This window comes from Tasmannia lanceolata, unplaced genomic scaffold (assembly GCF_043159265.1).
Source record: "Tasmannia lanceolata isolate RefF3 unplaced genomic scaffold, GAP_Taslan_0.1 ptg000018l, whole genome shotgun sequence".
In the NCBI taxonomy this organism is placed as follows: Eukaryota; Viridiplantae; Streptophyta; class Magnoliopsida; order Canellales; family Winteraceae; genus Tasmannia; species Tasmannia lanceolata.
The window spans coordinates 33,428,059-33,441,381 of NW_027518695.1; positions in this window are offsets into that span (position 1 = coordinate 33,428,059).

Below are 13,323 nucleotides of genomic sequence, written 5' to 3' on the forward strand. Positions count from 1 at the left end.
AAAGTTTCTTATTTTAGAAACTTTGTAAAACAAGAATCTTTTAGACTTAGTAAACCCTAGAGTTGGTGTAAAGGAGCTTTAAGCCATGTTTTAAAATGAGGATGAGATGGTTTTTAATCTTAGATTTAGTTAATGAAGGATGGATATAGAAAAAATTGGAAGTTTCTTATTTTAGAAACTTTATAAAAAGTCCATCTTTTACACATAGGATACCCTAAAGATGGTGTCAAAGGGCTTTTTGCCAAGGTTTGAGATGAGGATGAGATGCTATTGAATAATAGATTTAGTTTATAAAGGATGTATATTGAAAAAATAGAAAGTTTCATATTTTAGAAATTTTATAATCATTAATCTTTTATACATAGGAGATCTTTGAGATGGTGTGAGGTGTCAAGGGGCTTTTAGCCAAGTTTTGGGTTGATGATGAGATGGTTTTGATTTTTAGATTGAGTTGATGAAGGATAGAGATTAAAAAAATATAAAGTTTCTTATTTTAGAAACTTTGTAAAACATCCATCTTTTAGACATAGGAAACTCTAGTGATGGTGTGAAGGAGATTTTAGCCAAGTTTTAAGAAGAGAATGAGATGGTATTGAATCTTAGATTTAGTTGATAGAGGATGGAGAATGAAAAAAGTAAAAAGTTTCTTATTTTAGAAACTTTATAAAACATCCATCTTTTAGACATAAGAGACCCTAGAGATGGTGTCAAAGAGCTTTTACCCAGGTTTTGGGATGATGATGAGATGGTTTAAATCTTAGATTAAGTTGATGAAGGATGGAGATTGAAAAAATAGAAAGTTTCTTATTTTAGAAACTTCATAAAACATCAATCTTTTAGACATAAAAAATACTAGAGATGGTGTGAAGGGGCTTTTAGCCATGTTTTGAGATTAAGATGAGATGGTATTAAATCTTAGATTTTGTTGATAAAGGATGGAGGTTGAAAAAATAAAAAGTTTCTTATTTTAGAAAGTTTATAAAACATCCATCTTTTAGACATAGGAGACCCTAAAGATGGTATCAATGAGCTTTTAGCCATGTTTTGGGACGATGATGGGATGGTATTGAATCATAGATTTTGTTGATGAAAGATGGAGATTGAAAAATTAGAAAGGTTTTTTTTTAGAAACTTTGTAAAACGTCCATTGTTTAGACGTAGGAAACCCTAGAGATTGTGTCAATGAGCTTTTAGCCAAGTTTCAAGATGAGGATAAGATGATATTGAATCTTAGATTTAGTTGGTGAAAGTTGGAGATTTTAAAAATTGAAAGTTTCTTATTTTAGAAACTTTGTAAAGATTGATGTTTTATAAAGTTCTTCAAATAAGAAACTTTCTATTTTTTCATTTCACAACCTTTATAAACTAAATCTAAGATTCAATACCATATCACCTTATCTCTAAACTTGGCTAAAAGCTCCTTAACACCATCTCTACGGTTTCCTATGTCTAAAAGGTTTATGTATTACAAAGTTTCTAAAATAAGAAACTTTCTATATTTTCAATCTCCATCCTTCGTCAACTAAATCTAAGATTCAATACCATCTTATCGTCATCCCAAAACTTGGCTAAAAGCTCATTGACATCATCTCTAGAGTTTCTTATGTCTAAAAGATGGATATTTTATAAAGTATCTAAAGTAAGAAACATTCTATTTTTAAAGTCTCCATCATTCATCAGCTAAATCTAAGATTCAATACCCTCTCATTCTCATCCCAAAACTTGGATAAAAGCTCGCTGACATCATATTTAGGGTTTTCTATGTCTAATAGATGGATGTTTTATAAAGTTTCTAAAATCTAAAATTTAAAACTTTCTATTTTTTAAATCTCCATCCTTTATCAACTAAATCTAAGATTCAATATCATCTCATCCTTATCTCAAAACTTTGCTAAAAGCACTTTGACACAATTTATGGGCTTTCCTATGTCTAAAAGATTGATTTTTTAAAAAGTTTCTAAAATAATAAACTTTCTATTTTTTCAATCTCTATCATTTATCAACTAAATCTAAGATTGAATACCATCTAATCCTCATCCCAAAACTTGGTAAGAAGCTTATTGACACTATCTATTGGGTTTCTTATGTCTAAAAGATGGATGTTTTATAAAGTTTCTAAAATAAGAAACTTTCTTTTTTTTCAATCTTCATCCTTCATCAACTAAATCTAAGAATCAATACCATTTCATCATCATACCAAAACATTTCTGAAAGGTCCTTGACACCATCTCTAGGGTCTCTTATGTCTAAAAGATGGATGTTTATTAAAGTATCTAAAATAAGAAACTTTCAATTTTTTCAATCTCCATTCTGGATCAACTAATTCTAGGATTCAATACCATCTAATCCTCATCTCAAAACTTGGCTAAAAGCTCCTTGACACAATCTAAAGGGTTTCCTATGTCTAAAAGATTATGTTTTGTAAAGTTTTTAAAATTAGAACCTCTGTTATTTCAATCTCTATCTTTAATCAACTAAATCTAAGATTCAATACCCTTTCATCCTCATCCCAAAAATTTGCTAAAAGCACACTTACACTATCTCTAAGGACTCCTGTGTCTAAAAGATGGATGTTTTATAAAGTTTCTAAAATAGGAAACTTTTTATTTTTTCAATCTCTATCCTTCATCAACTAAATCGAAGATTCAATACCCACTCATCCTCATCTCAAAACTTAGCTAAAAGCTCTTTAACACCATCTCTACAGTTTCCTATGTCTAAAAGACGGATGTTTTCTAAAGTTTCTAAAGTTTCTGTTTTTTCAATCTCCATCATTCTTCAACTAAATCTAAGATTAAATATCATCTCATCCTCATCTCAAAACTTGGCTAAAAGCTCTTTGACACCATCTCTAGGGTTTACAAAGTCTAAAAGATTGATGTTTTATAAAGTTTCTAAAATAAGAAACTTTTTTATTTTTTCAATCTCCATCCTTCATCAACAAAATCTAAGATTCAATACAATGTCATCCATCTCAAAACTTGGCTCAAAGCTCCTTGACACCATCTCTAGGGTTTACTAAGTCAAAAAGATTGATGGTTTATAATGTTTCTAAAATACGAAACTTTTTATTTTTTCAATCTCCATCCTTAATCAAGTGAATCTAAGGTTCAATATCATCTCATGGTAACCTCAAAACTTAGCTAAAAGCCCCTTGACACTATCTCTAAGGTTTACTAAATCTAAAAGATTGATGTTTTATAAAGTTTCTAAAAGAAGAAACTTTAATATTTTTCCAATCTCCAAACTTCATCAACTAAATCTAAGATTCAATATCATTTCATCCTCTTCTCAATACATAGCTAAAAACTCATTGACAGCATCTCTATGGTTTCCTATGTCTCAAAGATGGATGTTTTATAAAATTTATAAAAGAAGAAACTTTCTATTTTTTCAATCTCCATCCTTCATCAACTAAATCTATAATGTAATACCATCTCATCCTCCATGAGCATTTAGCAAAGTTTTGAGATGAGGATGAGATGGTTTTAAATCTCAGATTTAGTTGATGAATGATGAAGATTGAAAAAATATAAAGTTTCTTATTTTTGAAAATTTGTAAAACAACATAGTTTTAGACATAGTAAACCCTAGTGATGTTGTCAACGAGCTTTCAACCAAATTTTGAGATGAGAAAGAGAGGGCATCGAATCTTAGATTTAGTTAATGAAGGATGGAGATTGAAAAAATAAAAAGTATCTTATTTTAGAAACTTTATAAAACATCAATCTTTTAGAGTTAGTAAGCCCTAAATATGGGGTCAAAGAGCTATTAGCCATATTTTAAGAAGAAGATGAGATGGTATTGAAACTTAAATTTAGTTGATGAAGGATTGATATTCAAAAATTATAAAGTTTCTTATTTTATAAACTTTTTAAAACATCAATCTTTTAGAGTTAGTATCAATGAGCTTTTAGCCAAGTTTTGAGATGATGATGAAATGGTATTAAATCCTAGAATTAGTTGATCAAGGATGGAGATTGAAAAAATAAAAACTTTATTATTTTAGAAACTATATACCCTAGAGATGGAGTTAAGGTGCTTTTACGCAAGTTTTGAGATGAGGATGAGATGATATTGAATCTTAGATTTAGTTGATGAAGGATGGAGATGGAAAAAACAGAAAGTTTCTTATTTTATAAACTTTATAAAACATCCATCTTTTACACGTATGAAACCCTATAGATGATGTCAACGAGCTTTTAGCCTAGTTTCGAGACGAGGATGAGGTGGTATTAAATCTGAGATTTAGTTGATAAGGGATGGAGATTGAAAAAATAAAAAGTTACTAAGTTTAGAAACTTTGTAAAACATCCATCGTTTAGAAATTGGAGACCCTAAAGATTCTGCCAAAGAGATTTTAGCCAAGTTTTGGGATGATGATGAAATGATTTTAAATCTTAGATTTAGTTGATGAAGGAAGGAGATTGAAAAAATATAAAGTTTCTTATTTTAGAAACTTTATAAAACATTAATCTTTTAGACACAGGAAACACTAGAAATGATGTTAACGAGCTTTTAGCCAAGTTTTGAGATAAGAATGAGATGGTATTGAATCTTAGATTTAGTTGATTAAGGATGGAGATTGAAAAAATAGAAAGTTTCTTACTTTAGAAACTGCATAAAACGTCCATCTTTTAGACATAAGAAACCCTAGAGATTGTGTCGTGGACCTTTTAGCCAAGTTTTGAGATGGGGATGAGATGGTATTGAATCTTAGATTTAGTTGAAGAAGCATGGAGATTAAAAAAATAGAAAGTTTCTTATTTTAGAAACTTTATAAAACATCAATCTTTTAGACGTAGTAAACCCTAGAGATGGTGTCAATGAGCTTTTTGCCTAGTTTTGAGATGGGGATGAGATAATGTTGAATCTTAGATTTAGTTGATGAAGGATGGGAATTGAAAAAATAGAAAGTTTTTTATTTTAGGAACTTTATAAAATATCTATCTTTTATACATATAAAACCCTAAAGATAGGGTCAATGAGCTTTTACCTAAGTTTTGAGATGAGGATGCGATGGTATTGAGTCTTAGATTTAGTTGATGAAGGATGGAGATTTAAAAAAAAAATTTCTGATTTTTGAAACTTCATAAAATATCCATCTTTTAAATATAAGAAACCTTAGAGATGATGTCAACGAGCTCTTAGCCATGTTTTGAGATGAGGATTGGATGGTATTTAATCTTAGATTTACTTTATTAAGGATGGAGATTGGAAAAATAGAAAGTTTCTAATTTTAGAATATTTATAAAACATCAATCTTTTATGCTTTTTAAACCCTAGAAATGGTGTCAAGAAGCATTTAGCGAGGTTTTCGGATGAGGATGAGATCGTATTGATATTAGATTTAGTCGATAAAGGATAGTGATTGAAAAAATAGAAAATTTCATATTTTAGAAACTTTATAAAACATTTATCTTTTAAATATAGGAACTTTAGAGATGGTGTCAAGGTGCTTTTACCCAAGTTTTGAGAGGAGAATGAAAGAGTATTGAATCTTAGATTTCATTGATTAAAGTTGGAGACTGAAAAATAGAAAGTTTTTTGTTTTAAAAACTTTATTAAAAATTGATCTTTTAGACATATGAAACCCTAGAGATGGTATCAAGGGGCTTTTAGCCGTGTTTTGAGATGAAGATGAGATGATATTGAATCTTAGATTTAGTTGATGATGGATGGAGATTGAAAGAATATAAATTTTCTTATATTAGAAACTTTATAAAACATCAATCTTTTAGAAATAAAAAACCCCATAAATGGTGTCAAGCTGCTTTTAGCCAAATTTTGAGATGAGGATTAGATGGTATTGAATCTTAGATTTAATTGATCAAGGATAGAGATTGAAAAAATAGAAAGTTTCTTAATTTAGAAACCTTATAAAACATCAATCTTTTAGACTTAGCAAACCGTAGAGATAGTGTTATTGAGCTTTTAGCCAAGTTTTGAGATGAGGATGAGATGGTATTGAATCTTAGATTTAGTTAATAAATGATGGAGATTAAAAAAATAGGAAGTATCTTATTTTAAAAACTTTATCAAACATCCATCTTTTAGACATTGAAGACCCTAGAGATGGTGTAAAGGTGCTTTTAGCCATGTTTTGGGATAAGGATAAGATGACCTTGAATCTTCGATTTAGTTGATGAAGAATCGAGATTGAAAAAATAGAAAGTTTCTGATTTTAGAAACCTTATAAAATATCTATCTTTTAGACATAAGAGACCTTAGAGATTGTGTCATTGAGCTTTAAGCTAGGTTTTGGGATGATGATGAGATGGTATTGAATGTTAGATTTAGTTGATTAATGATGAAAATTTTAAAAATAGAAAGTTTCTCATAGTAGAAACTTTATAAAACATCCATCTTTTAATATAGGAAACCTTAGAGATGATGACAAATAGCTTTTAGCCAAGTTTTGAGATGAGAATGAGATGGTATTGAATCATAGAGTTTGTTGACGAAGGATGAACATTAAAAAAATATAATGTTTCTTATTTTAGAAACTTTATAAAACATACATTTTTTACACGGGAAATCTTAGAATTAGTTGATGAAGGATGGGGATTGAACAAATAGAAAGTTTTTTTATTATAAACTTTATAAAACATCTCTCTTTTAGACATATGAAACCCTAGAGATGCTTTGAATGAGCTTTTAGCCAAGTTTTGAGTTGAGGATGAGATGGTAATGAATCTTAGATTTAGTTGATAAAGGTTGGAGATTGAGAAAATAGAAAGTTTCTTATTTTAGAAACTTTATAAAACATCAATCCTTTAGATGTAGGAAACCCCATAGATGGTGTCAAGGACCTTTTAGCAAAGTTTTGAGATGAGGATTAGATGGTATTGAATCTGAGATTTAGTTGATCAGGGATGGAGAATGAAAAAAAGAAAGTTTCTTATTTTATAAATTTTATAAAACATCCATCTGCTAGATATAAGAGAACCTTGAGATGGTGTCAACGAGCTTTTAGCCAAGTTTTGGGATTACGATGAGAAACTTTATAAAACATCCCTCTTTTAGAAAGAGAAAATCCTAGAGATGGTGTGAAGGAGCTTTTAGCTAAGTTTTGAGATGAGGATGAGATGATATTGAATCTTAGATTTATGTGATGAAAGATGGAAATTGAAAAAATAGAAAGGTTCTTATTTTAGAAACTTTATAAAATATCAATCTTTTAGACATAGAAAAACCTAGAGATGGTGTGCAGCAGCTTCTAACTAAGTTTTGAGATGAGGATGAAATGGTATTGAAACTTGGATTTAGTTGATAAAGGGTGGAGATTGAAAAAATTGTAAGTTGCTTATTTTGGAAACTTTATAAAATATCCATCTTTTAGATATACGTGACCTAGAGATGGTGTCAAGGACCTATTAGCCATTTTCTGGATGAGGATAAGATGATATTTAATCTTAGATTTAGTTGACGAAGAATAGAGATTAAAAAAATAGAAAGTTTCTTATAGTAGAAACTTTATAAAACATTAATCTTTTAGACATAAGAGACCCTAGGGATAGCGTGAAGAACTTTTAGCCAAGTTTTGAGATGATGATGAGATGGTATTGAACCTTACATTTAGTTGATAAAGGATGGATATTGAAAAAATAGAAAGTTTCTTATTTTAGAAACTTTATCAAACATCCATCTTTTAGACATATGATACCCTAGAGATGGTGTGAAGGAGCTTTTAACCAAGTTTTGAAATGAGGATGAGATGGTATTAAATCTTAGATTAAGTTGATAAAGGGTGGAGATTGAAAAAATTGTAAGTTGCTTATTTTTGAAACTTTATAAAACATCCATCTTTTAAACATACGAGACCCTAGAGATGGTGTGAAGGAGATTTTAGCCATGTTTTGGGATGAAGATAAGATGATATTGAATCTTAGATTTAGTTGACGAAGTATGGAGATTGAAAAAATAGAAAGTTTCATATATTAGAAACTTTATAAAACATTTATCTTTTAGACATAGGAGACCCTAGTGATGATGTCAATAATATTTTAGCCTAGTTTTGGGATGATGATGAGATGGTATAAAATCTTAGATTTAGTTGATGAAGGATGGAGATTGAAAAAATTAAAATTTTTTTATTTTAGAAACTTTAGAAAACGTCCATCTTTTAGACATAAAAAACCCTAGAGATGATGTCAACGAGCTTTTAGCCAAGTTTTGGGATGAGAATGAGAAGGTATTGAATCTTAGGTTTAGTTGATGAAAGACGAATATTGAAAAAATTGTAGGTTTCTTATTTTAGAAACGTTATAAAACATCCTCCTTTTACGTAAAGGAAACCCTAGAGATGGTGTAAATGAGCTTTTAGCTAAGTTTTAAAATGAGGAGGAGATGGTATTGAATCTTAGATTTAGTTGATTAAGGATGGAGATTGAAAAAACAGAAAGTTTCTTATTTTAGTAACTTCATAAAACATCAATCTTTTAGACATAGGAAACCCTAGAGATGGTGTAAAGGAGCTTTTAGCCAGGTTTTGAGAAGAGGTTTAGATGGTATTGAATCTTAGATTTAGTTAATCAAGGATGGTGATTGGAAAACTTGAAAGTTTCTTATTTTAGAAACTTTAAAAAATTTCCATCTTTTAGACGTAGGAAACACTAGAGATGGTGTCCATGACCTTTTAGCTAAGTTTTGGGATGAGGATGAGATGGTATTGAATCTTAGATTTAGTTGTTAAAGGATATAAATTGAAAAAATTAAAAGTTTTCTTATTTTAGAAACTTTATAAAACAATTATCTTTTAAACATAAGAAACCCTACAAATGGTGTCAATGAGCTTTTAGCCAAGTTTTGAGATGAGGATGAGATGGTATTGAATATTAGATTTAGTTGATAAAGGATTGAGATTGAAGAAATGGAAATTTTCTGATTTTACAAACTTTATAAAACATTCATCTATTAAACATATAAAACCCCATTAATGATGTCAATGAGCTTTTAGTCAAGTTTCGAGATTAGGATTATATGGTATTGAATATTAGATTTAGTTGATAAAGGATGGAGATTGAAAAAATAGAAAGTTTTTTATTTTAGAAACTTTGTAAAACATCCATCTCTTAGAAATAGAAAACCCTAGAGATGTTTTGAAGGAGATTTTAGCCAAGTTTTGAGATGAGGATGAGATGGTATTTAATCTTTGATTTAATTGGTGAATGATTGAGTTTGAAACAATAGAAAGTTTTTTATTTTAGAAACTTTATAAAACATCTATCTTTTAAACATAGGAAACCCTAGAGATGGTGTCAATGAGCTTTTAGCCAAGTTTTGATGAGGATTTGATGATATTGAATCTTAGATTGAGTTAATCATGGATACAAATTGAAAAATAAAAAGTTTCGAATTTTAGAAACTTTATCAAACATCCACCTTTTAGACATAAGAAACCCTATAAATAGTGTGAAGGAGCTTTTAGCCAAGTTTTGAGACGAGGATGGCATGGTATTTAATCATAGATTTAGAGTATGAATGATGGAGATTGAAAAAATAGAAAGTTTATTATTTTAGATACTTTATAAAACATTTATCTTTTAGACTTAGGAAACCCTACAGATGGTGTCAAGGAGCTTTTAGCCAAGTCCTGAGATGAGGATTAGTTGGTATTGAATATTTGATTTAGTTGATAAAAGATGGAGATTGAAAAAATAGAAACTTTATTATTTTAGAAACTTTGTAAAACATCCATCTTTTGGACATAGGAGATCCTAGAGATAGTGTCAATGAGCGTTTAGCCAATTTTTAAGATAAGGATGAGATGGTATTGAATCTTATATTTAGTTGAAGAAACATGGAGATTGAAAAAATAGAAAGTTTCTTATTTTAGAAACTTTATAAAACATCAATGTTTTAGACGTAAGAAACCCTAGAGATGGTGTGAAGGATCTTTTAGCCAAGTTTGGTGATGAGGTTGCAATGGTATTGAATCTTAGAATTAGTTGATTAAGTTTTTTATTTTAGAATATAAAACATCTATCTTTTAGACATATGAAACCTTATAGATGGTGTCAAGCAGGTTTTAACAGTGTTTTAAAATGAGGATTTGATGGTATTGAAGCTTAGATTTAGTTGATCAATGATGGAGATTGAAAAAATAGAAAGAATTTTATTATAGAAAATTTATAAGACATCAATATTTTTAACATAGGAAACCCCATAGATGGTGTCAAGGAGCTTTTAGCCAAGTTTTGAGATGAGGATTAGATGGTATTGAATCTGAGATTTAGTTGATCCAATATGGAGATAGTTTCTTATTTTATAAACTTTACAAAACATCAATCTTTTAGACATAAGTGACCCTAGAGATGGTATCAACGAGCTTTTAGCTAAGTTTTGAGATGAGTATGAGAAGAGATTGAATCTTAGGTTTAGGTGATGAAGGATGGAAATTGAAAACTTAGAAAGTTTCTTATTATAGAAACTTTATAAGACATCCATCTTTTAGACATAGGAAAACCTAGAGATGGTGTCAAGGAGCTTCTATGAGAGTTTTGACTTCAGGATGACAGGGTACTGAAACTTGGACTTAGTTGATAAAGGGTGGAGATTGAAAAAAATTGTAAGTTGCTTATTTTTGAAATTTTAAAAAAGATCCATCCTTTAGACATACGTGACACTAGAGATGGTGTCAAGGACCTTTTAGCCTTGTTTTGGGATGAGTATAAGATGATATTGAATCTTAGAATTAGTTGACGAATAATGGAGATTGAAAAAAATTGAAAGTTTCGTATATTAGAAACTTTAGAAAATATTAATCTTTTACACATAAGAGACCCTAGAGATGGTGTGAATGAGCTTTTAGCTAAGTTTTGAGAGGAGGATGAGAAGGTATTGAACCTTACATTCAATTGATAAATGATGGAGATTGAAAAAATAGAAAGTTTCTTATTTTAGAAACTTAATAAAACATCCATCTTTTAAGCATAAGAGACCCTAGAGATGGTGTCAAGGAGCTCTTAGCCAAGTTTTGAGATGATGATCCGAAACTTTATAAAACATCCATCTTTTAGACAAAGGAAACCCTAGAGATGGTGTGAAGGAGCTTTTAGCAACGTTTTGAGGTGAGGATAAGATCATATTTAATCTTAGATTTAGTTGATTAATGATGAAAATTGAAAAAAAAAGATATTTTCTTATTTTAGATACTATATAAGACATCCATCTTTTAGACATAGGAAAACCTAGAGATGGTGTTAAGGAGCTTTTAACCAAGTTTTGAGATAAGGATGAGATAGTATTGAATCTTAGATTTAGTTGATAAAGGGTGGAGATTGAAAAAATTATAAGTTGCTTATTTTTTAAACTTTATAAAACATCCATCTTTTAAACATACGAGACCTTAGAGATGGTGTGAAGGAGATTTTAGCCATGTTTTGGGATGAAGATAAGATAATATTGAATCTTAGATTTAGTTGACGAAGTATGGAGATTGAAAAAGTAGAAAGTTTCATATATTAGAAACTTTATAAAACATTCATCTTTTAGACATAGGAGACCCTAGAGATGGTGTCAATGACCTTTTAGCCAAGTTTTGGGATGATGATGAGATGGTATAAAATCTTAAATTTAGTTTATTAAGGATGGGGATTGAAAAAGTAGAAACTTTCTTATTTTAGAAACTTTAGAAAACATCCATCTTTTAGATATAGGAAACCCTAGAGATGATGGCAACGAACTTTTGGCCAAGTTTTGGGATTAGAATGAGAGGGTATTGAATCTTAGATTTAGTTGATGAAGGATGAATATTGAAAAAATAGAAAGTTTCTTATTTTAGAAAACTTATAAAACATCAAGCTTTTACACATAAGAAACCCTAGAGATGATGTCAAGGAGCTTTTAGCTAAGTTTTAAGATGAGGAGGAGATGATATTGAATCTTAGATCTAGTTAATGAAGGATGGAGATTGAAAAATAGAAATATCCTTGTTTTAGAAACTTTATAAAACATCAATCTTTTAGACATAGGAAACCTTAGACATGGTTTAAATGAGCTTTTAGCCAAGTTTTGAGAAGAGGTTTAGATGGTATTGAAACATAGATTTAGTTAATCAAGGATGATGATTGGAAAAACATAAAGTTTCTTATTTTGGAAACTTTTAAAAACTTCTGTCTTTTAGACGTAAGAAACCCTAGAGATGATGTCAATGAGCTTTTAGCTAAGTTTTGGGATGAGGATGAGATGGTATTGAATCTTAGATTTAATTGATAAAGGATAGAGGTTGAAAAAATTAAATGTTAATTATTTTAGAAACTTTATAAAACAACCATCTTTTAAACATAGGAAACCCTAGAGATGGTGTCAATGAGCTTTTAGCTAAGTTTTGAGATGAAGATGAGATGGTATTGAATCTTAGATTTAGTTCATAAAGGATCATTGAAGAAATTGAAATTTTCTGATATTAAAAACTTTATAAAACATCCATCTATTAAACATATGAAACCCCATTGATGGTGTCAAGGAGCTTTTAGGCAAGTTTTGAGATGAGGATTATATGGTATTGAATATTAGATTTATTTGAAAAATGATGGAGATTGAAAAAATAGAAAGTTTTTTATTTAAGAAACTTTGTAAAATATCCATCTTTTAGACATAGAAAACGCTTGAGATGTTTTGAATGAGATTTTAGCCAAGTTTTGAGACGAGGATGATATGGTATTTAATCTTAGATTTAGTTGGTGAAGGATTGATATTGAAAAAATAGAAAGTTTCCTATTTTAGAAACTTTACAAAACATCTATCTTTTAAACATAAGAAACCCTAGAGATGGTGTCAATGAGCTTTTAGCCAAGTTTTGAGATGAGGATTAAATGGTATTAAATCTAAGATTTTTTTATCACGGATAGAAATTGAAAAAACAAAAAGTTTTGAAGTTTAGAAACTTTATAAAACATCTACCTTTTACACATAAGAAACCCTATAGATGATGTGAAGGAGCTTTTATCCATGCTTTGGGATGAGGCTGGAGATTGAAAAAATAGAAAGTTTATTATTTTAGAAGCTTTATAAAACAATAATCTTTTACACTTAGAAAACCCTACATATGGTGTCAAGGAGCTTTTAGCCAAGTTTTGAGATGAGGATTTGTTGGTTTTGAATCTTAGATTTAGTTGATAAAGGATGGAGATTGAAAAAATAGAAAGTTTATTACTTTAAAAACTTTGTAAAACATCCATCTTTTGGACATAGGAGATCCTAGAGATAGTGTCAATGAGCTTTTAGCCAAGTTTTAAGATAAGGATGAGATGGTATTGAATCTTATATTTAGTTGAAGAAACATGGAGATTGAAAAAATAGAAAGTTTCTTATTTTAGA